This window comes from Rutidosis leptorrhynchoides, chromosome 11, assembly GCF_046630445.1.
Source record: "Rutidosis leptorrhynchoides isolate AG116_Rl617_1_P2 chromosome 11, CSIRO_AGI_Rlap_v1, whole genome shotgun sequence".
In the NCBI taxonomy this organism is placed as follows: Eukaryota; Viridiplantae; Streptophyta; class Magnoliopsida; order Asterales; family Asteraceae; genus Rutidosis; species Rutidosis leptorrhynchoides.
Genome location: NC_092343.1, coordinates 52,994,140 through 53,007,775, shown reverse-complemented (window position 1 = coordinate 53,007,775; position 13,636 = coordinate 52,994,140).

Here is a 13,636-nt window from a genome sequence, read left to right as displayed (position 1 = left end):
GCCTGTTCTTAGATAAGTTTGTGATTGTGTTTATAGATGATATACTAGTGTATTCAAAGACCGAAAGTGAACATGCTGAACATCTGAGACAGGTTTTGAACATGTTGAAACGTGAACAACTATTTGCAAAATTTTCAAAGTGTGAATTTTGGTTACGTGAAGTGCAGTTTTTGGGTCATGTGATTTGTGCCGAGGGTATAAAAGTTGATCCGACAAAGATAGAAGCGGTAATGAATTGGAATTCTCCGAAGACTCCGACTGAGATTAAGAGTTTTCTGGGATTAGCCGGTTATTATCGCAGATTTATCAAGGATTTCTAGAAAATAGCGGGTCCGTTGACTAAGTTGACTCATAAAGATGTAGCCTTTCGATGGACTGATGAACAGGAAAAGGCTTTTCAGATTTTGAAACAACTACTGTGTCAGGCACCAGTGTTAGCTTTACCAGAAGGTTCAGACGACTTCGTGGTATACTGTGATGCATCATATGCTGGGTTGGGTTATGTATTAATGCAAAGAGATAAAGTAATCGCCTACGCCTCGCGACAGTTCAAAGTTCATGAGAAGAATTATCCAGTGCATGATCTTGAAATGGCTGCAGTAGTGTTTGCTTTGAAACTGTGGAGACACTATTTGTATGGAACCCATTGTGTTATATGTACAGATCACAAGAGTTTGCAGTATATCTTCTCACAGAAAGAATTGAATATGCGTCAGAGACGATGGCAAGAGTTGATCAAAGATTACGATTGTGAAATTAAATACCATCCGGGTAAGGCAAATGTGGTTGCAGATGCGCTAAGTCGTAAAAAGTCAAGTGAAAATGTGAAATTTCTTCGTTTGAATATAACTTCAGATTTGATTAACAGCTTAAAAACCATTCAGACCTGTGCTTTAGAGGACGAACATATTAAATCTGAACAAATGACCAAACAAAAAGTGGACTTAATTGATGACTCACATGGACTAAAGACCTTTAACAATCGTGTTTGGGTGCCTAAGCTTGGAGATTTGAGGGATTTAATCATGACGGAAGCTCACAAATCCAGATTGACAGTACATCCGGGTAGTAATAAGATGTATCATGATTTGAAAACAGTGTATTAGTGGCCAATAATGAAATCAGATATCGCCCGTTATGTCGAAAAGTGTCATATATGTGCTCAAGTGAAGGCAGAACATCAGAAACCTTATGGTTCGTTACGTCAGTTACAGATTCCAGAGTGGAAATGGGAACATATTGTAGTGACCCGAACTTTTCCATGTTTATATATATTAATTGAGATTGATATTTACATGATTAAATGTTTCCAACATGTTAAGCAATCAAACTTGTTAAGACTTGATTAATTGAAATAGGTTTCATATAGACAATTGACCACCCAAGTTGACCGGTGATTCACGAACGTTAAAACTTGTAAAAACTATATGATGACATATATATGGTTATATATATAGTTAACATTATATTATGATAATTAAACATATCATTAAGTATATTAACAATGAACTACATATGTAAAAACAAGACTACTAACTTAATGATTTTGAAACGAGACATATATGTAACGATTATCGTTGTAACGACATTTAATGTATATATATAATATTAAGAGATATTCGTACATCATAATATCATGATAATATAATAATTTAAAATCTCTTTTGATATTATAAACATTGGGTTAACAACATTTAACAAGATCGTTAACCTAAAGGTTTCAAAACAACATTTACATGTAACGACTAACGATGACTTAACGACTCAGTTAAAATGTATATACATGTAGTATTTTAATATGTATTTATACACTTTTGAAAGACTTCAATACACTTATCAAAATACTTCTACTTAACAAAAATGCTTACAATTACATCCTCGTTCAGTTTCATCAACAATTCTACTCGTATGCACCCGTATTCGTACTCGTACAATACACAGCTTTTAGATGTATGTACTATTGGTATATACACTCCAATGATCAGCTCTTAGCAGCCCATGTGAGTCACCTAACACATGTGGGAACCATCATTTGGCAACTAGCATGAAATATCTCATAAAATTACAAAAATATGAGTAATCATTCATGACTTATTTACATGAAAACAAAATTACATATCCTTTATATCTAATCCATACACCAATCACCAAAAACACCTACAAACACTTTCATTCTTCAATTTTCTTCATCTAATTGATCTCTCTCAAGTTCTATCTTCAAGTTCTAAGTGTTCTTCATAAATTCCAAAAGTTCTAGTTTCATAAAATCAAGAATACTTTCAAGTTTGCTAGCTCACTTCCAATCTTGTAAGGTGATCATCCAACCTCAAGAAATCTTTGTTTCTTACAGTAGGTTATCATTCTAATACAAGGTAATAATCATATTCAAACTTTGGTTCAATTTCTATAACTATAACAATCTTATTTCAAGTGATGATCTTACTTGAACTTGTTTTCGTGTCATGATTCTGCTTCAAGAACTTCGAGCCATCCAAGGATCCATTGAAGCTAGATCCATTTTTCTCTTTTCCAATAGGTTTATCCAAGGAAATTAAGGTAGTAATGATGTTCATAACATCATTCGATTCATACATATAAAGCTATCTTATTCGAAGGTTTAAACTTGTAATCACTAGAACATAGTTTAGTTAATTCTAAACTTGTTCGCAAACAAAAGTTAATCCTTCTAACTTGACTTTTAAAATCAACTAAACACATGTTCTATATCTATATGATATGCTAACTTAATGATTTAAAACCTGGAAACACGAAAAACACCGTAAAACCGGATTTACGCCGTCGTAGTAACACCGCGGGCTGTATTGGGTTAGTTAATTAAAAACTATGATAAACTTTGATTTAAAAGTTGTTATTCTGAGAAAATGATTTTTATTATGAACATGAAACTATATTCAAAAATTATGGTTAAACTCAAAGTGGAAGTATGTTTTCTAAAATGGTCATCTAGACGTCGTTCTTTCGACTGAAATGACTACCTTTACAAAAACGACTTGTAACTTATTTTTCCGACTATAAACCTATACTTTTTCTGTTTAGATTAATAAAATAGAGTTCAATATGAAACCATAGCAATTTGATTCACTCAAAACGGATTTAAAATGAAGAAGTTATGGGTAAAACAAGATTGGATAATTTTTCTCATTTTAGCTACGTTAAAATTGGTAACAAATCTATTCCAACCATAACTTAATCAACTTGTATTGTATATTATGTAATCTTGAGATACCATAGACACGTATACAATGTTTCGACCTATCATGTCGACACATCTATATATATTTCGGAACAACCATAGACACTCTATATGTGAATGTTGGAGTTAGCTATACAGGGTTGAGGTTGATTCCAAAATATATATAGTTTGAGTTGTGATCAATACTGAGATACGTATACACTGGGTCGTGGATTGATTCAAGATAATATTTATCGATTTATTTCTGTACATCTAACTGTGGACAACTAGTTGTAGGTTACTAACGAGGACAGCTGACTTAATAAACTTAAAACATCAAAATATATTAAAAGTGTTGTAAATATATTTTGAACATACTTTGATATATATGTATATATTGTTATAGGTTCGTGAATCAACCAGTGGCCAAGTCTTACTTCCCGACGAAGTAAAAATCTGTGAAAGTGAGTTATAGTCCCACTTTTAAAATCTAATATTTTTGGGATGAGAATACATGCAGGTTTTATAAATGATTTACAAAATAGACACAAGTACGTGAAACTACATTCTATGGTTGAATTATCGAAATCGAATATGCCCCTTTTTATTAAGTCTGGTAATCTAAGAATTAGGGAACAGACACCCTAATTGACGCAAATCCTAAAGATAGATCTATTGGGCCTAACAAACCCCATCCAAAGTACCGGATGCTTTAGTACTTCGAAATTTATATCATATCCGAAGGGTGTCCCGGAATGATGGGGATATTCTTATATATGCATCTTGTTATTATCGGTTACCAGGTGTTCACCATATGAATGATTTTTATCTCTATGTATGGGATGTGTATTGAAATATGAAATCTTGTGGTCTATTGTTACGATTTGATATATATAGGTTAAACCTATAACTCACCAACATTTTTGTTGACGTTTAAAGCATGTTTATTCTCAGGTGAATACTAAGAGCTTCCGCTGTTGCATACTAAAATAAGGACAAGATTTGGAGTCCATGTTTGTATGATATTGAGTAAAAACTGCATTCAAGAAACTGATTTCGATGTAACATATTTGTATTGTAAACCATTATGTAATGGTCGTGTGTAAACAGGATATTTTAGATTATCATTATTTGATAATCTACGTAAAGCTTTTTAAACCTTTATTTATGAAATAAAGGTTATGGTTTGTTTTAAAAGTGAATGCAGTCTTTGAAAAACGTCTCATATAGAGGTCAAAACCTCGCAACGAAATCAATTAATATGGAACGTTTTTAATCAATAAGAACGGGACATTTCAGTTGGTATCAGAGCGTTGGTCTTAGAGAACCAGAAAATTTGCATTAGTGTGTCTTATCGAGTTTGTTAGGATGCATTAGTGAGTCTGGACTTCGACCATGTTTTCTTTAAAAATGATTGCTTAACATTTTTGTTGGAAACTATATATTTTTAACATATGAATATTATGTGATATATTAATCTCTTAACGTGTTTGATATTATGTGATAGATATCTACCTCTAGAACAAGTCCCATTGACTCACCTAATAATAATGAAGAGTCAAATGTAAATTGGAATGATTCGTGGACTGATTCACAAGTTCCCGAAGAGGAACCGGAAGAAGAATCAGAACCGGAAGAAGAATCGGAACCGGAAGAAGAAATAGAACCGGTGGGGGAAATAATAAAACGGTTAAGTAAAAGAGAATCCTCAATCAACCGACCAAGGTTAATTATGGTCAATGGTGTTTCCACCAAGGAAGCAAAATATTGGGAGGATTACCAATTCTCCGATGAATCGGATTCCGACGAGAATTCCGATGATGTTATAGAAATTACCCCAACTGAATTTAAAAAGGCAAAATATAATAATAAGGGAAATTGCATAAAAATAGAGAAATCTAATTCCAACCCCGATGAACTTTATATGTATCGTCAACCCCCGAAGTCCTTAAGTTGTAACAATGACCCGGGAACCTCTAAACCACCAGGTTTTTCTAAACCAATGTGGACAACGACGGCTCGTATTAGGGGAACATCATATATCCCTAGAAACTTGGCAAAACGAACTAAAACCGAACAAGAAGAAACGAGCGAGTCGGAATAAGATAGTTATATTCGTGTGGTGTAATATATGTAATATAGTGTGCTTATGCTTTATGATATATGTAAAAATTGCTTGTATTAATAAGTATTTTTTTTATGAATCTAACTCTTGTCTATTTTACAGTATAAAAACACAAAATGGATAGACAACCCAATATTTTAAGAGACCTACCCGGAGACATGATTGATGAAATCTTGTCTAGAGTCGGTCAGAATTCCTCGGCACAACTATTTAAGGCGAGATCAGTTTGTAAGACATTCGAAGAACGTTCCAAGAATGCCTTGGTTTATAAAAGGCTTTCGTTCGGAAGATGGGGGATATCACATTGGGAAATCCATAAGTTACGATGTGTTTACTTTGACGCATATATTGCGGGGAACCCAAATGCTATTTTACGCAACGGGTTAAGAAATTATTTTGACTCAGTATATCCGAATATAGGACTTCGTGATTTAGAAAAAGCGGCTAACATGCAACATAAAGAAGCATGTTATGCTTACGGGTTAGTAATGTTCGCTTCTCACCAAAGTGAGAACAAGAACATCGGGCTACAACTATTAAACAAAACGTTCCCACAAGTAACGGAGTCGGTAATTGGGATAAGAAATGAGGTTTTTAGGTTATTACGAGACTGTGGGTCATTACGTAACCCTCGTCCCTTTGACGACGTTACAACACGCTGTCTTATCAACGGCCATAACGGTTATGTTCCACAAGACCAAGGATGGGAAGTAGTCCTAGTAAAACCAGAATGCATGACTTGTTTCTGGACGTATGAATTACGTGTCTTTATTGCCTTTGCTGAACGACTTGTGTACTAGCTAGAATTATCTTCACAACTATCTTGTATCAAAGTTATTGTGTGCTATATTTCATGCTTTATGTAAAATAAGCGGTATTGTAAGTTTGTAAAATATTGTATAAAAGTTTGAACGTGAAATATTATTACAATCAGTTTTTCATATAGAATTGTAGTAGTTGAATTGTATATTAGCTACTAAGTATGAACTTAACGGGTAGGTACTACCCGAATTTAAACTTATAAAATGCTAATATGAAGAAAAAGCTTTTATAAATGAGTTCATATTATGCTACGAAATACTATTAACTACTCTTAATATTCTGTATGATTAACTTGTTCCATTTGACTATTTTGAAGGAAATGGCACCAACTACTCGACACACCGTGAATATGAATGAAGAGGAATTCCGTACTTTTCTAGCTTCAAACATAGCCGCGGTACAGGCTGCGCTACATATCAACAATAACCTTGGATCTGGCAGTACAGGAAATCGTGTAGGATGCACCTACAAAGAATTCACTGCCTGCAAACCTTTGGAATTTGATGGAACCGAAGGACCGATCGGATTGAAACGGTGGACAGAGAAGGTCGAATCGGTGTTTGCCATAAGTAAGTGTACTGAAGAGGACAAAGTGAAGTATGCTACGCATACCTTCACAGGTTCTGCGTTAACATGGTGGAATACCTATCTAGAGCAAGTGGGACAAGATGATGCTTACGCACTACCGTGGTCAGCATTCAAGCACTTGATGAACGAGAAGTACCGTCCCAGAACCGAGGTCAATAAGCTCAAGACAGAACTTAGAGGGTTACGAACCCAAGGATTTGATATTACCACGTACGAAAGACGATTCACAGAATTGTGCCTATTGTGTCCGGGAGCATTCGAAGATGAGGAAGAGAAGATCGACGCGTTTGTGAAAGGATTACCGGAAAGAATCCAAGAAGATATAAGTTCACACGAGCCCGCCTCCATACAACAGGCATGTAGAATGGCTCACAAACTAGTGAACCAGATTGAAGAAAGAATTAAAGAACAGACTGCTGAAGAGGCCAATGTGAAGCAAGTCAAAAGAAAGTGGGAGGAAAACGGTGATAAGAATCACCAATACAACAACAACAGCAATTACAACAATAATCGCAACAATTATCCCAACAATCGCAACATCAATCGCAACTACAACAAACGGCCCAACAACAACAACAACAACAACAACAACAACTACAACAATCATCCCAACAACAATAATAACCGCAACAACAACAATCAGAAGCAGCTATGCCAAAGGTGTGAAAAGTATCACTCGGGGTTCTGCACCAAATTTTGCAACAAGTGTAAAAGAAATGGTCATAGCGCGGCGAAGTGTGAGGTCTACGGACCAGGGGTTAATAGAACGAAAGGAACAAATGGTGTCGGAACGAGTAATGGCGGAGCAAGTAGTGTCAGAGCAAGTTATGCCAATGTAGTTTGTTATAAATGTGGAAAACCGGGCCACATTATTAGAAATTGCCCGAACCAGGAGAACACGAATGGACAAGGCCGCGGAAGAGTTTTCAATATTAATACGGCAGAGGCACAGGAAGACCCGGAGCTTGTTACGGGTATGTTTCTTATTGACAATAAATCTGCTTACGTTTTATTTGATTCGGGTGCGGATAGAAGCTATATGAGTAGAGATTTTTGTGCTAAATTAAGTTGTCCATTGACGCCTTTGGATAGTAAATTTTTACTCGAATTAGCAAATGGTAAATTAATTTCAGCAGATAATATATGTCGGAATCGAGAAATTAAACTGGTTAGCGAAACATTTAAGATTGATTTGATACCAGTAGAGTTAGGGAGTTTTGATGTGATAATCGGTATGGACTGGTTGAAAGAGGTGAAAGCAGAGATCGTTTGTTACAAAAATGCAATTCGCATTATACGAGAAAAAGGAAAACCCTTAATGGTGTACGGAGAAAAGGGCAACACGAAGCTACATCTTATTAGTAATTTGAAGGCACAAAAACTAATAAGAAAAGGTTGTTATGCTGTTCTAGCACACGTCGAGAAAGTACAAACTGAAGAAAAGAGCATCAATGATGTTCCCATTGCAAAAGAATTTCCCGATGTATTTCCGAAAGAATTACCGGGATTACCCCCACATCGATCCGTTGAATTTCAAATAGATCTTGTACCAGGAGCTGCACCAATAGCTCGTGCCCCTTACAGACTCGCACCCAGCGAGATGAAAGAACTGCAAAGCCAATTACAAGAACTTTTAGAGCGTGGTTTCATTCGACCAAGTACATCACCGTGGGGAGCTCCTGTTTTGTTTGTCAAGAAGAAAGATGGTACATTCAGGTTATGTATCGACTACCGAGAGCTGAACAAACTTACCATCAAGAACCGCTACCCACTACCGAGAATCGACGACTTATTTGATCAACTACAAGGCTCATCTGTTTATTCAAAGATTGACTTACGTTCCGGGTATCATCAAATGCGGGTGAAAGAAGATGATATTCCAAAGACTGCTTTTAGAACACGTTACGGTCATTACGAGTTTATGGTTATGCCGTTTGGTTTAACTAATGCACCAGCTGTGTTCATGGACCTTATGAACCGAGTGTGTGGACCATACCTTGACAAGTTTGTCATTGTTTTCATTGATGACATACTTATTTACTCAAAGAATGACCAAGAACACGGTGAACATTTGAGAAAGGTGTTAGAAGTATTGAGGAAGGAAGAATTGTACGCTAAGTTTTCAAAGTGTGCATTTTGGTTGGAAGAAGTTCAATTCCTCGGTCACATAGTGAACAAAGAAGGTATTAAGGTGGATCCGGCAAAGATAGAAACTGTTGAAAAGTGGGAAACCCCGAAAACTCCGAAACACATACGCCAGTTTTTAGGACTAGCTGGTTACTACAGAAGGTTCATCCAAGACTTTTCCAGAATAGCAAAACCCTTGACTGCATTAATGCATAAAGGGAAGAAATTTGAATGGAATGATGAACAAGAGAAAGCGTTTCAGTTATTGAAGAAAAAGCTAACTACGGCACCTATATTGTCATTGCCTGAAGGGAATGATGATTTTGTGATTTATTGTGACGCATCAAAGCAAGGTCTCGGTTGTGTATTAATGCAACGAACGAAGGTGATTGCTTATGCGTCTAGACAATTGAAGATTCACGAACAAAATTATACGACGCATGATTTGGAATTAGGCGCGGTTGTTTTTGCATTAAAGACTTGGAGGCACTACTTATATGGGGTCAAAAGTATTATATATACCGACCACAAAAGTCTTCAACACATATTTAATCAGAAACAACTGAATATGAGGCAGCGTAGGTGGATTGAATTATTGAATGATTACGACTTTGAGATTCGTTACCACCCGGGGAAGGCAAATGTGGTAGCCGATGCCTTGAGCAGGAAGGACAGAGAACCCATTCGAGTAAAATCTATGAATATAATGATTCATAATAACCTTACTACTCAAATAAAGGAGGCGCAACAAGGAGTTTTAAAAGAGGGAAATTTAAAGGATGAAATACCCAAAGGATAGGAGAAGCATCTTAATATTCGGGAAGACGGAACCCGGTATAGGGCTGAAAGGATTTGGGTACCAAAATTTGGAGATATGAGAGAAATGGTACTTAGAGAAGCTCATAAAACCAGATACTCAATACATCCTGGAACGGGGAAGATGTACAAGGATCTCAAGAAACATTTTTGGTGGCCGGGTATGAAAGCCGATGTTGCTAAATACGTGGGAGAATGTTTGACGTGTTCTAAGGTCAAAGCTGAGCATCAGAAACCATCAGGTCTACTTCAACAACCCGAAATCCCGGAATGGAAATGGGAAAACATTACCATGGATTTCATCACTAAATTGCCAAGGACTGCAAGTGGTTTTGATACTATTTGGGTAATAGTTGATCGTCTCACCAAATCAGCACACTTCCTGCCAATAAGAGAAGATGACAAGATGGAGAAGTTAGCACGACTGTATTTGAAGGAAGTCGTCTCCAGACATGGAATACCAATCTCTATTATCTCTGATAGGGATGACAGATTTATTTCAAGATTCTGGCAGACATTACAGCAAGCATTAGGAACTCGTCTAGACATGAGTACTGCCTATCATCCACAAACTGATGGGCAGAGTGAAAGGACGATACAAACGCTTAAAGACATGCTACGAGCATGTGTTATTGATTTCAGAAACAGTTGGGATCGACATCTACCATTAGTAGAATTTTCCTACAACAACAGCTACCATTCAAGCATTGAGATGGCGCCGTTTGAAGCACTTTATGGTAGAAAGTGCAGGTCTCCGATTTGTTGGAGTGAAGTGGGGATAGACAGATTACAGGTCCGGAGATTATACAAGAAACTACCGAGAAGATCATCCAAATTCAACAACGGTTGAAAACCGCCCAAAGTCGACAAAAGAGCTACGCTGACATTAAAAGAAAAGATATAGAATTTGAAATTGGAGAGATGGTCATGCTTAAGGTTGCACCTTGGAAAGGCGTTGTTCGATTTGGTAAACAAGGGAAATTAAATCCAAGGTATATTGGACCATTCAAGATTATTGATCGTGTCGGACCAGTAGCTTACCGACTTGAGTTACCTCAACAACTCGCGGCTGTACATAACACTTTCCACGTCTCGAATTTGAAGAAATGTTTTGCTAAAGAAGATCTCACTATTCCGTTAGATGAAATCCAAATCAACGAAAAACTCCAATTCATCGAAGAACCCGTCGAAATAATGGATCGTGAGGTTAAAAGACTTAAGCAAAACAAGATACCAATTGTTAAGGTTCGATGGAATGCTCGTAGAGGACCCGATTTTACCTGGGAGCGTGAAGATCAGATGAAGAACAAATACCCGCATCTATTTCCAGAAGATTCGTCAACACCTTCAACAGCTTAAAATTTCGGGACGAAATTTATTTAATGGGTAGGTACTGTAGTGACCCGAACTTTTCCATGTTTATATATATTAATTGAGATTGATATTTACATGATTAAATGTTTCCAACATGTTAAGCAATCAAACTTGTTAAGACTTGATTAATTGAAATAGGTTTCATATAGACAATTGACCACCCAAGTTGACCGGTGATTCACGAACGTTAAAACTTGTAAAAACTATATGATGACATATATATGGTTATATATATAGTTAACATTATATTATGATAATTAAACATATCATTAAGTATATTAACAATGAACTACATATGTAAAAACAAGACTACTAACTTAATGATTTTGAAACGAGACATATATGTAACGATTATCGTTGTAACGACATTTAATGTATATATATCATATTAAGAGATATTCGTACATCATAATATCATGATAATATAATAATTTAAAATCTCTTTTGATATTATAAACATTGGGTTAACAACATTTAACAAGATCGTTAACCTAAAGGTTTCAAAACAACATTTACATGTAACGACTAACGATGACTTAACGACTCAGTTAAAATGTATATACATGTAGTATTTTAATATGTATTTATACACTTTTGAAAGACTTCAATACACATATCAAAATACTTCTACTTAACAAAAATGCTTACAATTACATCCTCGTTCAGTTTCATCAACAATTCTACTCGTATGCACCCGTATTCGTACTCGTACAATACACAGCTTTTAGATGTATGTACTATTGGTATATACACTCCAATGATCAGCTCTTAGCAGCCCATGTGAGTTACCTAACACATGTGGGAACCATCATTTGGCAACTAGCATGAAATATCTCATAAAATTACAAAAATATGAGTAATCATTCATGACTTATTTACATGAAAACAAAATTACATATCCTTTATATCTAATCCATACACCAATCACCAAAAACACCTACAAACACTTTCATTCTTCAATTTTCTTCATCTAATTGATCTCTCTCAAGTTCTATCTTCAAGTTCTAAGTGTTCTTCATAAATTCCAAAAGTTCTAGTTTCATAAAATCAAGAATACTTTCAAGTTTGCTAGCTCACTTCCAATCTTGTAAGGTGATCATCCAACCTCAAGAAATCTTTGTTTCTTACAGTAGGTTATCATTCTAATACAAGGTAATAATCATATTCAAACTTTGGTTCAATTTCTATAACTATAACAATCTTATTTCAAGTGATGATCTTACTTGAACTTGTTTTCGTGTCATGATTCTGCTTCAAGAACTTCGAGCCATCCAAGGATCCATTGAAGCTAGATCCATTTTTCTCTTTTCCAATAGGTTTATCCAAGGAAATTAAGGTAGTAATGATGTTCATAACATCATTCAATTCATACATATAAAGCTATCTTATTCGAAGGTTTAAACTTGTAATCACTAGAACATAGTTTAGTTAATTCTAAACTTGTTCGCAAACAAAAGTTAATCCTTCTAACTTGACTTTTAAAATCAACTAAATACATGTTCTATATCTATATGATATGCTAACTTAATGATTTAAAACCTGGAAACACGAAAAACACCGTAAAACCGGATTTACGCCGTCGTAGTAACACCGCGGGCTGTATTGGGTTAGTTAATTAAAAACTATGATAAACTTTGATTTAAAAGTTGTTATTCTGAGAAAATGATTTTTATTATGAACATGAAACTATATCCAAAAATTATGGTTAAACTCAAAGTGGAAGTATGTTTTCTAAAATGGTCATCTAGACGTCGTTCTTTCGACTGAAATGACTACCTTTACAAAAACGACTTGTAACTTATTTTTCCAACAATAAACCTATACTTTTTCTGTTTAGATTCATAAAATAGAGTTCAATATGAAACCATAGCAATTTGATTCACTCAAAACAGATTTAAAATGAAGAAGTTATGGGTAAAACAAGATTGGATAATTTTTCTCATTTTAGCTACGTGAAAATTGGTAACAAATCTATTCCAACCATAACTTAATCAACTTGTATTGTATATTATGTAATCTTGAGATATCATAGACACGTATACAATGTTTCGACCTATCATGTCGACACATCTATATATATTTCGGAACAACCATAGACACTCTATATGTGAATGTTGGAGTTAGCTATACAGGGTTGAGGTTGATTCCAAAATATATATAGTTTGAGTTGTGATCAATACTGAGATACGTATACACTGGGTCGTGGATTGATTCAAGATAATATTTATCGATTTATTTCTGTACATCTAACTGTGGACAACTAGTTGTAGGTTACTAACGAGGACAGCTGACTTAATAAACTTAAAACATCAAAATATATTAAAAGTGTTGTAAATATATTTTGAACATACTTTGATATATATGTATATATTGTTATAGGTTCGTGAATCAACCAGTGGCCAAGTCTTACTTCCCGACGAAGTAAAAATCTGTGAAAGTGAGTTATAGTCCCACTTTTAAAATCTAATATTTTTGGGATGAGAATAAATGCAGGTTTTATAAATGATTTACAAAATAGACACAAGTACGTGAAACTACATTCTATGGTTGAATTATCGAAATCGAATATGCCCCTTTTTATTAAGTCTGGT